Below are 10,679 nucleotides of genomic sequence, written 5' to 3'. Positions count from 1 at the left end.
ACATCTACAGCCAGAGCTTACACATTCTCCCACTGTGCGCCCAGAGCAGGATACTCTAAATTAGTTCAATTAAATGAATAGAAAGCTTTACTGATATGATAACAGTATGCATGCATGCAGCTGTGCATGATCGTGTTTGTGCATCTCATTTGTCCCAGTTGTAAGCACTCCATTAAACACTCTGTGGGGTGGACTTTTTTATGTTATATTTCAAAGGTCTGTGACTCGGAAAGCAGGTGGTAAACAGAATTGTATTTAAAGCTGCAGTCCGTAACTTTTTTTGGTTAAAAATGATCTGAAATCAGTATTTAAGTACATAACCAGCCAGTGTTCAAAACTATCGCCTTACTTTAGCCCGATTTACAGTGGTAAACTTATAATAATGTTTTCTAATTTGAGTGGTACGGGTAGGTTTTCGCAGGAAATTCGAGCATGGCACAGCGTCATTACGTGACGTCTGTGAAGATAAAGAAGTTGTCCCGGCTACTAGGCTTTCGTATGCGAGTATGCTGCAGGTGGTGGATCGTTTAGCCATATCTCACAGCAGCTAGAATAATTAAATGTATAATTTTTATGTTGGATTGTAATCCAGAAAGGATTATGTGTTTATGAAACACATGTGAATGAAATTAAATTATATTCCAGTTTTAAACATGCTTCTGATTAAAGATAGCCTGGGATTACACAAGATTTGTATTTTAAAGAAAACCAGTTCGAAGGGAGCATAGTTTGCTTTTTGTGTTAAAAGAATTTCTTAATGTGAAATTCAAATATTATGACAATTATATATTAGACTATACAGAAATTGAAATTTACCAATGAGTATACACACTATACTCATTGTCACGCAATGCTGATGTTGTTAACATTAATAATTTGAGAATAAAGTATAACAATAATAATACTTTGATGTGATATGAGCTAACCGATCGTTAAATTTAATCACCATTGGTAAAGCGATTTATGGTAATGCTTTTTTCCTCAGTTGGGCAGAACAAACATGGCAGACTTGTTACTTGTTCAGATGGCAATATATGGTGAAAATTCTTATTTGGGTCATATATTCCAAGATGTACGCTAGAATCTGTGATTGCGAAGTACAGTAAACATCCACACCGGTGCGGTGATTGACAGCTACACATTCACCTGTGCTCAGAGAAAGGCATCTAATTGTGAATTTAGGCCTGCCTGCTGCCGCCGGCAACTACCCCCTCTGAGATTTCTGCTGGAGGTGAGAGGAACATCTTTGACAATAGGTGGGGAAAATGAAAGAAAAACAGAGTTGTTTTACCACCACCACAAAAAAAAATCAATGCAGTGACCTCCCTGTTGACCAGATGATGCCCATGCAAAATCTCATTCACATTCTGCAGCACAAGGCATGTCTGGGAATCTGGAGTGTGTCCCTGATAAAACAATTCAACCTTTCCAACTGATTTTTCCTTTGGTGGTCCTCTTTGCACCATAACCAACACTTTGAGTCAGAATGTCATTCAGGTCTTTTTATTGTGTGAAATATATCAAGCAAAGTAGGGAGATTTTAGTGCAATATCATTCCCCTTGAGGATTTTTCGCAGGAGGAAATGTGGCTTTGCAGGTAGACAGGTCTTAAGAACTAACACTCTCTGCCACTCCCACACACGTAGACATGAAAATAACATCAGAGGATGAAAGGATGGGCTAACAGCTGGATATGAACGATAAAGTGTTCTCTCACCTTCTTTCGAACATCCTTAATCCAGCCTGACAGAATTGACTGACAGATGAGGGCGGTGAGGCTGGGCTGACCAAAACAAAGGTTGGGTGAGATACAGAGTGTGCATGAACATTTAACTGTTCTAACTGCTTTGTTGGTAGAGCTGATGCTGCTGAAGATCATAATGATGATAGTGATGACAGTGCTGATGATTACATGACAATGATAGTGATGATGGTGAGATGGTAAGATATTTAAGGTAATGATGACTGTAAAGATAGTAATGTGATGCTGATGATGCTGAGATGAAAATAATAGTGCTGGTACAGTAAGTATGAGGATGATGGTAATGTTGGCAGTGCTGATGATGAGGTAATGATGAAGATGATGCTAATTATGAGAATGATGAAGATGACGATGTAACGATTAAGATAATAGTGATGATGGCAGTTACAATAATTGTGACGTAATGCCATTAACGATGATGAAACTGTTAACAATGATAAAGTAATGGTAGAGATGGTCGTATCATAATGATCGTGATATGACAATAATGATAGTGATGGTAATGATGAGGATAATGATAATGATTCTGGTAACAATGATGGTGATGGTGATATGACAATAATGACAGTGACAGTAATGATGAGGATGACAATAATGCCGACAATAATGTTGGTAACAATGATGGTTATGTAATGATGATGGTGATGCTGGTAACAATGATGGTGATTGTAATGATAATGATGGTAATATGACAATAATTATATTGATTGTAATGATTAGAATGATGATGACAATGACGATGCTGGTAACAGTGATGGTGATATGGCATTAATGATAATGATGGTAATGATGAGGATGATGATAATGATGACAATAATGCTGGTAACAATGATGGTGATATGGCATTAATAATAATGATGGTAATGATGAGGATGATGATAATGATGACAATAATGCTGGTAACAATGATGGTGATATGGCATTAATGATAGTGATGGCAATGATGAGGATAACGATAATGATGACAATAATGCTGGTAACAATGATGGTGATGTGATGATGATGGTGATATAACAATAACGATAGTAATGTTGGTAATGATGAGGATAATGATAATGATCAGATGAAGCTAGTAACAATGATGGTGATGTGATGGTATTATGATGATGATAGTGATGTGACAATAACAATAGTGGTGGTAATGATGACAGTAATGATGATGATGGTAGCAATGGTGGTAATGTAATGATGGTGTTGATGAGATGACAATGATGGTCATGTAATGATGAAGATGTTGGTAATTATGATGATGTGTATATGATAGTGATATGACAATAGTGATAGTGATGGTAATGATGAAGATGATGGTTTTGGTAGTAATAAAGATGCTGGTAACAGTGATGGTGATGTAATGATGCAGATGATTGTAATTATGACAATGTGATGATAGCAATATGACAATAACAATAGAGTTGATGTCAATGATGGTGGTAACAGTGATGGTGATATGGCATTAATGATAGTGATGGCAATGATGAGGATGACGATAATGATGACAATAATGCTGGTAACAATGATGGTGATGTGATGATGATGGTGATATAACAATAATGATAGTAATGTTGGTAATGATGAGGATAATGATAATGATCAGATGAAGCTAGTAACAATGATGGTGATGTGATGTATTATGATGATGATGAAGATGATAGTTTTGGTGACAGTAAAGATGATGCTGGTAACAGTGATGGTGATGTAATGATGCAGATGATGGTAATTATGACAATGTGATGATAGCGATATGACAATAACAATAGAGTTGATGTCAATGATGGTGGTAACAGTGATGGTGATGTAATGAAGATGAAAATAATGGTGTGAAAATAATGGTAATGATGATGATGATGAAAACAATGATGAAGATGATGGTGAGATGATACTGATGATAATGATACTGATGAGGGCTATGGTAATAATGACAATATTGATGATGATTCGGGTAACAATGATAGTGATGTTATAATGAAGGTGATGGTAATTATGATGATGGTGATATGACAATAATGATGGTGATGGTTATGATGAGGATGATGGTAAAGATGACAATATTGATGCTGATGCTGGAAATAATGATGGTGATGTAACTATAGCGGTTATAATAGGGATGAAAACAATGTACAACTTCGCTATTGATAGCATTGGTGCCTGTAGGTGATCTTGTGACTTTGAGAGCATGTATTTCTAGTTGTCCTGTCAGTCTTATGTCATAAGACTCAATATGGACATAAAGATTAGTTCCCTTCAGCCTTTCCGCCACATGCGGCAGGCACAAATCTATGGCTGTGCTTCTCATTGATCTTCAAGTCGTGTGAGGGCTTCTTCTGTACTCACGATTCATTCTTTCACTCTCTCCGTAATACTATTAACAGTCACCTCATTCACAGCAAATCTCATCCATATCATCATAATTCAATGATCTGATATCAATCTGCGTGACACCATTTTAAATTTAGACTGGGAACATAATGACTTTCTGTATGTGCATATAGGCATGTGATATTTTATTTTTATTACATCAAATAAAATTAGGATTCTCACTCCAATTTATTGTTTCGTCCACCATTCTCACAGACTTCCTCACGCTTCCTCTGATGGATTTGAACAATTTCTTTGGCATTTCTAATATGTGGCTACTCTATCCCATCGCGCTGTGTGCTGTACACTAAATCCACATGGCGTCTGACTTATTAGCCTCTTTGGTTTCTTATGAGCTCTACATTTCACTGCTGCTCACCGTTAGCGCATTTATTAAGGTCTATACAGCGCACTGGCACCGTATGTCACTGAGGGGGAGTAAGGATTAACAGCAATGGAGCTACAGGTCTTAATTTGAGGGCAGACTGTCTTTATGTTCCCCCAGTGTGCATGTCTGAGCACACACAAACACAAATGTTTCATCGTATGTGCGAAAGCAGAGAATGAGACCCTGAAGCACCATGCCTGTTTAGGTGTCCATTAGCAGGGACAAATCTGCATGTAGCCCGCCGTAATAGCAACTGACTCGCAAGCCAAAGAGGGCTGGTACATGTCTGTGGAAAATAAAAGGGCAAAGAGAGAGAAGACAGCAGACTTTTCTCAGGCCGGTCAGGATATCGGGAATAATTCACCGTTCCGGCATGTCAGTTCTTCAGCTCTGTCGCTTCCAGCGTCTCCGCCCCCCTTTCTCCTCACTCCTTACATGGTGTGCTCTCTCAAAGGGATTTTCATGTTCATGGAAGCGCTGCTATGGATGCCTGGAACGAAAGATAAAGGATCACCTCCTCTTCATAAAACACATTTTAAGGACTTTTGAGGAAGCCAACAGAGGGACTTTTTCATGTGTGTTTTGTTTAATGAGGCCTAGTTCGCAGTTCCCAAAGACACGCCCTACACATAAGGACAGACAGAAAGCCCCAGCTGCTCTCTCTCCCTCTCCTTTCCTCTTCTTCTTGCCCTTCCCAGCCTGCCAACGCACCTGCCCTTTTCATACCGTCCGCTAACCGCCATTCTTTGCAGCTGGCCTGATCAAAAAAGGATCCTGCCTTACATTAAAAGCACTGTTCCGCCAGAATGCTTTGTGGTCTTTCCATGTGTCTGTCTTTGACCAACTGACTCGACAGGACTCGTGCTGCCAGAAGACATGTTTGTGATTTTGAGGTAATTTGTTTCCCATGTAGAATCTTTCAGGCCAGTGGACATACTTTTTCAAAGGAATGATTCAGTTCGGCCCTTTGTTTGGTATATTGTGTCCACTAGGATGTGGCAGACTGGTCATAATATGCGAGATTAGGACCTTCACAGGGGGGTCTGCCATTCTCATGGTCAGACTGGATCTAATGGAGGTGTTTCATGCTCTCACAGATGGTCAGGGTGAGATTAGGGACATACGCCAGAGGTGAATGGAAGGATTGGAGCTTCCACACTCCTGGAAAATGAGGAGGGATTTGGCTCATGGGTTGGGATCATATTGAATTTTCTAATACTGCATAGAGGGATTTAAGAGAATTGTTTCTCGCTGGAGTATAAAACTGTTGTCAAGGAATGTGTGATTTATCCTAAATACATTTTTTCTGATCACTACAAACACACCCAAGATAATTCTGACCATATGACATCCTGTTTGTCATACAATAGCAGCACAAACATGTCAACCTCACGGGACTTGACTAATTGTTTGGATGGTGTTCATGTGTGAAACTCAACTTCTTGCCATGTCTGGCAGATCTGCAAAACACTCAACTGGGACTCTGCAGTCAAGCTCTAAAGAAACCACCAATGAAAATAAGCACACTCCCATACTTCCTCCAACAACTGCATTTAGCATAACACTGTGACACCAGGATACAACAGCAACACAATATGCTGTAGTAATTTTCTACACTTAAAAAAGTGCATATAATATAAATGTGTGTGTTTAAATATTACAAACTTTTTGCATTTTTAATAAAGCCTATTATGCTTGAGCTAGTTTAAGGTCATAGGGTCAATGACACAAGTTATTCTGATGGACAATGACTTAAATACAAATCTTTAAAAAATCTGATAATACTGACCTACTGTAGATAATGTGACAGTTTTATGACAGGAAGTTCAGGTTCTAAAATTTAATGTGGTAGAAAAAAGCGATAATTATGGTATAAATTATTATAGGTATAAATGTTGTTGTTTTTTTTCATATGAAACCTACTTGAAAAGATTTATTTCTCAAAACTTGGTATATGCATTTTAATCTAGATGCTTTTCATCGTCTTGGAAAGTAATTTCTTGTCATTGACCCACTAACAGTTAAACAAATAAACTTATTTTCCTAATTTCCTTGAAATTCTGTAGGTGAAGCATATAATTGTGCTAAGGAAATATGAAGAATTGGAAATATGAAGAATTGTGTCCTGGGAAAATGTATGACCCGTTAAATTAAAATAAAGACAGGCTTGGACTCTTTATTTGTATGTTTCCCATGACGTTTTCAATGAACAATTTCACTTGTAGCAAAAATCCTGCTCTTTTCGCAGGATTCCTATTCCGAGAAATTCCGAGAAAGTTCACCAAAAGTGTATGTACGTGTGAGACAGGTCAATCGGCGTGTCCATGGGGGGGCTTATCTAATTTAAAATTAATCAGCGTTTTTGACTACATGCTTTGCACCTCAGGAAAAATGACATTAGAGAGAAAGAGAAGAGGTTAGAGATTCACCTTCCTCACTGCAGTCAGGTGGTTTTATTATAGAATATGGATATTGTTAAAGCCGGTTAATCCTTGCCTGAGGAAAGGCAAGCAGACAGGAGGGATTGTACTCAGTCTATCATATTCTTCTCAGCCTTCTCTCATTTTTAGTGCACTTAAATCTCATTTGCGGCCAAGCATGGTCTCAGTTTTTTATAAGTAACCCTGGGTGACACAGACCATAATATCATCCACAACTCATTTTGACGGTCTCAAGACGAAAAGTTCTCTCTTTTATACAGTTATATTACAGTAATATCTTTGGGGGATGAATTACAGTGCGAGCCACCAAAGAGCACTGCAAATATGGCTTCTGTAAAATTCCAGGAGAGATTCACAGTGTTTGAGTTTATGGGAAAGTTGGTGTTGCACTATGATGAACCTCCTCATAGATGCACGATGCAGTCCGTCAGGTCTCTAGAGGTGTTATTAGCGGTGTCACATACTCTAAACTGTTGAATTGTCACATCAAATGACCTGCAAAAAGGCTGCAGCTCCTCTTATCTCTGTGTCTTTTAGGTAATCAACACTCAGTAATGGTTGTTATGGAAACAGAAGCTGGTAACCACTTTGTCACAGTTGAAGAGTAGACCAGGAAAAATCACGGTGTGGGTAGAAGCTGTCCTTTTGTTGTACATTGATCTGAGAGCACTTTTTGATGTTTTCCCTCATACGGATAGGATTTGGATGTATATGTGGGGAGCTCATCCTGGATCTGTGTAATGCAAGAACCCTCTGCTCGGAACCAAAACACTTCGGCGCTTTTCAGCTGTTTTTATGGCAAATTGAAAAATAGTTTCACATTAAATTTGTTAGCAATATGCTCAAGGAGGATGCAAGCGAGCCAAAGACATATAAAAGGAAAAATGGCGAACGCTTGTCTCCAAAGCCACAGCATGCTGGGAACTATCTTTAACACAATAGAAATGTCAGCATTTAGTGATCACAGCCACTGTCCTGCTGTTAGCACCAGAACAGCAGTTAAGTCTAAATGAAATCCTGTCTCTCTCATGTGAAGTTTGTCTGTTTTTGTGGCTCAAGCGCAGCTGTAGGCTTACAGTAGGTGCTGAGAGACACGGCCATCATACAAGCGCTGTAGGAATTTCCTCTCTGCAGGCTCTCTCATCTAAAGATAGGTCTGCCTGTTGTAATTGAGCAAAGAATTGAGCTCTGGTGATCAAACTTTAGGTGTATAACTTCCTTTTGTTTTGTGTATTACCTGCTGGGAATGAGTGAGTCAGGACAGGAAGACACGGACACAGCGGAGTCTGTTTCCTGTGGGATTGTTGAAGGACATGAATTCCGATGCTGTTTCTCATTCCGCTTCCTATGTTGTGAATCAATGTACTCTACCATTTAAAAGTTTGGTGTTGGTAATATTTTTCTTGTATGTTTTCGAAGTCTCAATAAGTCATTTATTGATCACAAATGCAGTAAAAATAGTATTTTTGTGAAATATTGTTACAGGTTAGCCTAATTGTTTTCTATTTTAATATAGTTTAAAAATAAATTAATTCCCGTGATGGCAAAGCTTAATTTTCAGCATCATTACCCCAGTCTTCAGTGTCACATGATCCTTCAAAAATCATTCTTTTTTTTTTTTTTTTTAAGATTTATTTTTGCCTTTATTATGATAGGAGAGATCAGAGCTGACAGGAATTGAAGTGGGAGAGAGATGGGGAGCAACAGCGCTGTATGTCGGTGCTAGAGGTGTAACGGTTCAGCTTGCTCATGGTTCAGTTTGTATCGCAGTTTTAGGTGGTTGTTAGATCGATTGCTTTGTTCCAAAACAGGGATTAAAATTATTACAATGTTGCTTTTTATTGTTGATGCGGTTCGCTTTCACATGGCAAAGTTTCTAAACGGACCAAAATTGTTAATACAAATCACGTGCGAGTAAACTGTCCTCTCATTGGTCAAAGTTCCAAGGAGCTGGAATGACAATTGACCTATCGGTAAGCCCCGCCCCGCTTAGTTACTGTTGCTCCCTCGGACAAACAAATGGAGTCTTACAATGACAGCTGCAGTGTGAAAACCTTGTCCCACCATGTTTCTGCACAATTTTGGACACAGAAGGCCACCAAATGGGAATTAAATATTCCATGAAGGGATTTATAAAATATTTTAAAATAAATACAAAATAAATAAAGCATTACTCGGCTCCTTGTCGCCGAGTAATGCTAGCGACGGACGCATCCCTCGCACCGACAACACAGCGGTGGTCTCTTACATCAACCACCAGGGAGGTCTGCGTTCACGCCCTTTGTACAAGCTGGCACCCCAGATCCTTGTGTGGTCCCAGGACAGACTCCTCTCGCTGAGAGCCGTCTACATTCCTGGCCATCTCAATACGGGAGCAGACATCCTGTTGAGGCAGGGGCCGAGGCCCGGGGAATGGATGCTTCACCCCGAGATGGTGAAGCAGATATGGAGAGTTTTTGACCAGGCTCAGGTGGACCTCTTTGCGACTCAGGAGACATCGCAATGTCCCTTCTGGTTCTCTGTGACTCCTCCAGCTCCTCTGGGACTGGATGCTATGGTGCAGACTTGGCCGAGGCTTCGTCTGTACGCTTTTTCCCCAATCGCTCTGCTCCCGGTGCGTCTCGGGGCCATACTTCCGGCATCCCTGCGAGCGGTTGCTTCATTTCCTGAACCTGACGCTGGTTCCACTGCACATGCTTTTATGCTTCCTGGCCGATTAAGTCACCCGCCCGTGACGTCTCGCCCATCCATTGGACAGATTACACGTGTGATTCAGAGCACGGTCACGCTGAAGACGTTCCCATAGCGCTTTGACGCAGCATCTCGTTCCCTCAAGGAACTAGGGTTACATACGTAAAGTAATTAAATGCAAAATGACATTGCATATTTGACTGTATAAATTAACACAAAAACAAAAGCAAAAGCTTTTGTAAAGATTACAAAAGCTATTCAGTAAAGAGCAGTGAGTGATTTCCTTGTCTTTTGTTGTTTGATTAACATTAAAAAAGTGCTATCACTTTAAGAGAATGCACTGATCCAGTACATTGATACTGTACTGTGCCAAGACTGGCATTTTGACATAATTTTTGTGTGAATTTGTCTATTCAAGCACAAGATTTAAAAGAGAACTCAATATTTGCTCCGTTGTGAGATGCAGGTTTCCGCGCTTCAGATGAGTTCACGCACAATTGTTCTCACGGTGCTGACATATCCTACCCATCAGATTTTCCTACCAGGGTTTACTGCACATGCACACGTCAATATTAGGATAGAATATAGGATTGTTATGGCAAAGTTATGGGTATTGACATATTAAAATGTGCACCACAAATGTCACCTTGGACTTTCAAAATCGCAGTCATTTCAAAGATGGCCATGAATAAATAAACAAATCAACTAGATGGGGAAATACGGATGAGTTGGCCTACTGTGTATTGCATTGTTATAATTAACGGGCGGGATTAAATAGCGTCGTCATCTTGGCGGGCGGAGTGACAGCACTGAAGAGCGCGAAAGACGGCCGCAAACAGCAGCACGCCAGGCTTATCACCATCAGCCACGCAGGTTCTGCCAAACAGTGCCGCGCAGGGGATCGGCTGTCACTCACGCAGACTGACAGGGAGCTGCACGGGGTTGGCTTGGCAGCAGCTGGAGGCTCGCGATGGCGTTTGAAAGGTACAGTGTCTGCTCCTCAGAGTCCAGCGTGCTGGTGGCCAAGCCTGACGTACCGGTG

General features: G+C 40.1%; 1 pseudogene across 1 annotated transcript in view; it reads left to right on the top strand.

Moving 5' to 3' along the window:
- Positions 1–432: 432 nt before the first annotated feature.
- Positions 433–10,679, top strand: part of LOC306877091 (ATP-binding cassette sub-family B member 6-like) — a 48,970-nt pseudogene continuing 38,723 nt past the window's right edge. The window contains exons 1-7 of the transcript in view: positions 433–504; positions 1,183–1,256; positions 1,858–1,941; positions 3,041–3,093; positions 3,357–3,440; positions 5,498–5,636; positions 10,416–10,621. The product of the transcript in view is annotated as an ATP-binding cassette sub-family B member 6-like (transcript). The remainder of the gene's footprint in view (positions 505–1,182; positions 1,257–1,857; positions 1,942–3,040; positions 3,094–3,356; positions 3,441–5,497; positions 5,637–10,415; positions 10,622–10,679) is intronic.

The sequence above is a fragment of the Barbus barbus genome (assembly GCF_936440315.1).
Source record: "Barbus barbus genome assembly, chromosome: 11".
In the NCBI taxonomy this organism is placed as follows: Eukaryota; Metazoa; Chordata; class Actinopteri; order Cypriniformes; family Cyprinidae; genus Barbus; species Barbus barbus.
This window is presented reverse-complemented; position numbering and strand designations above follow the sequence as displayed.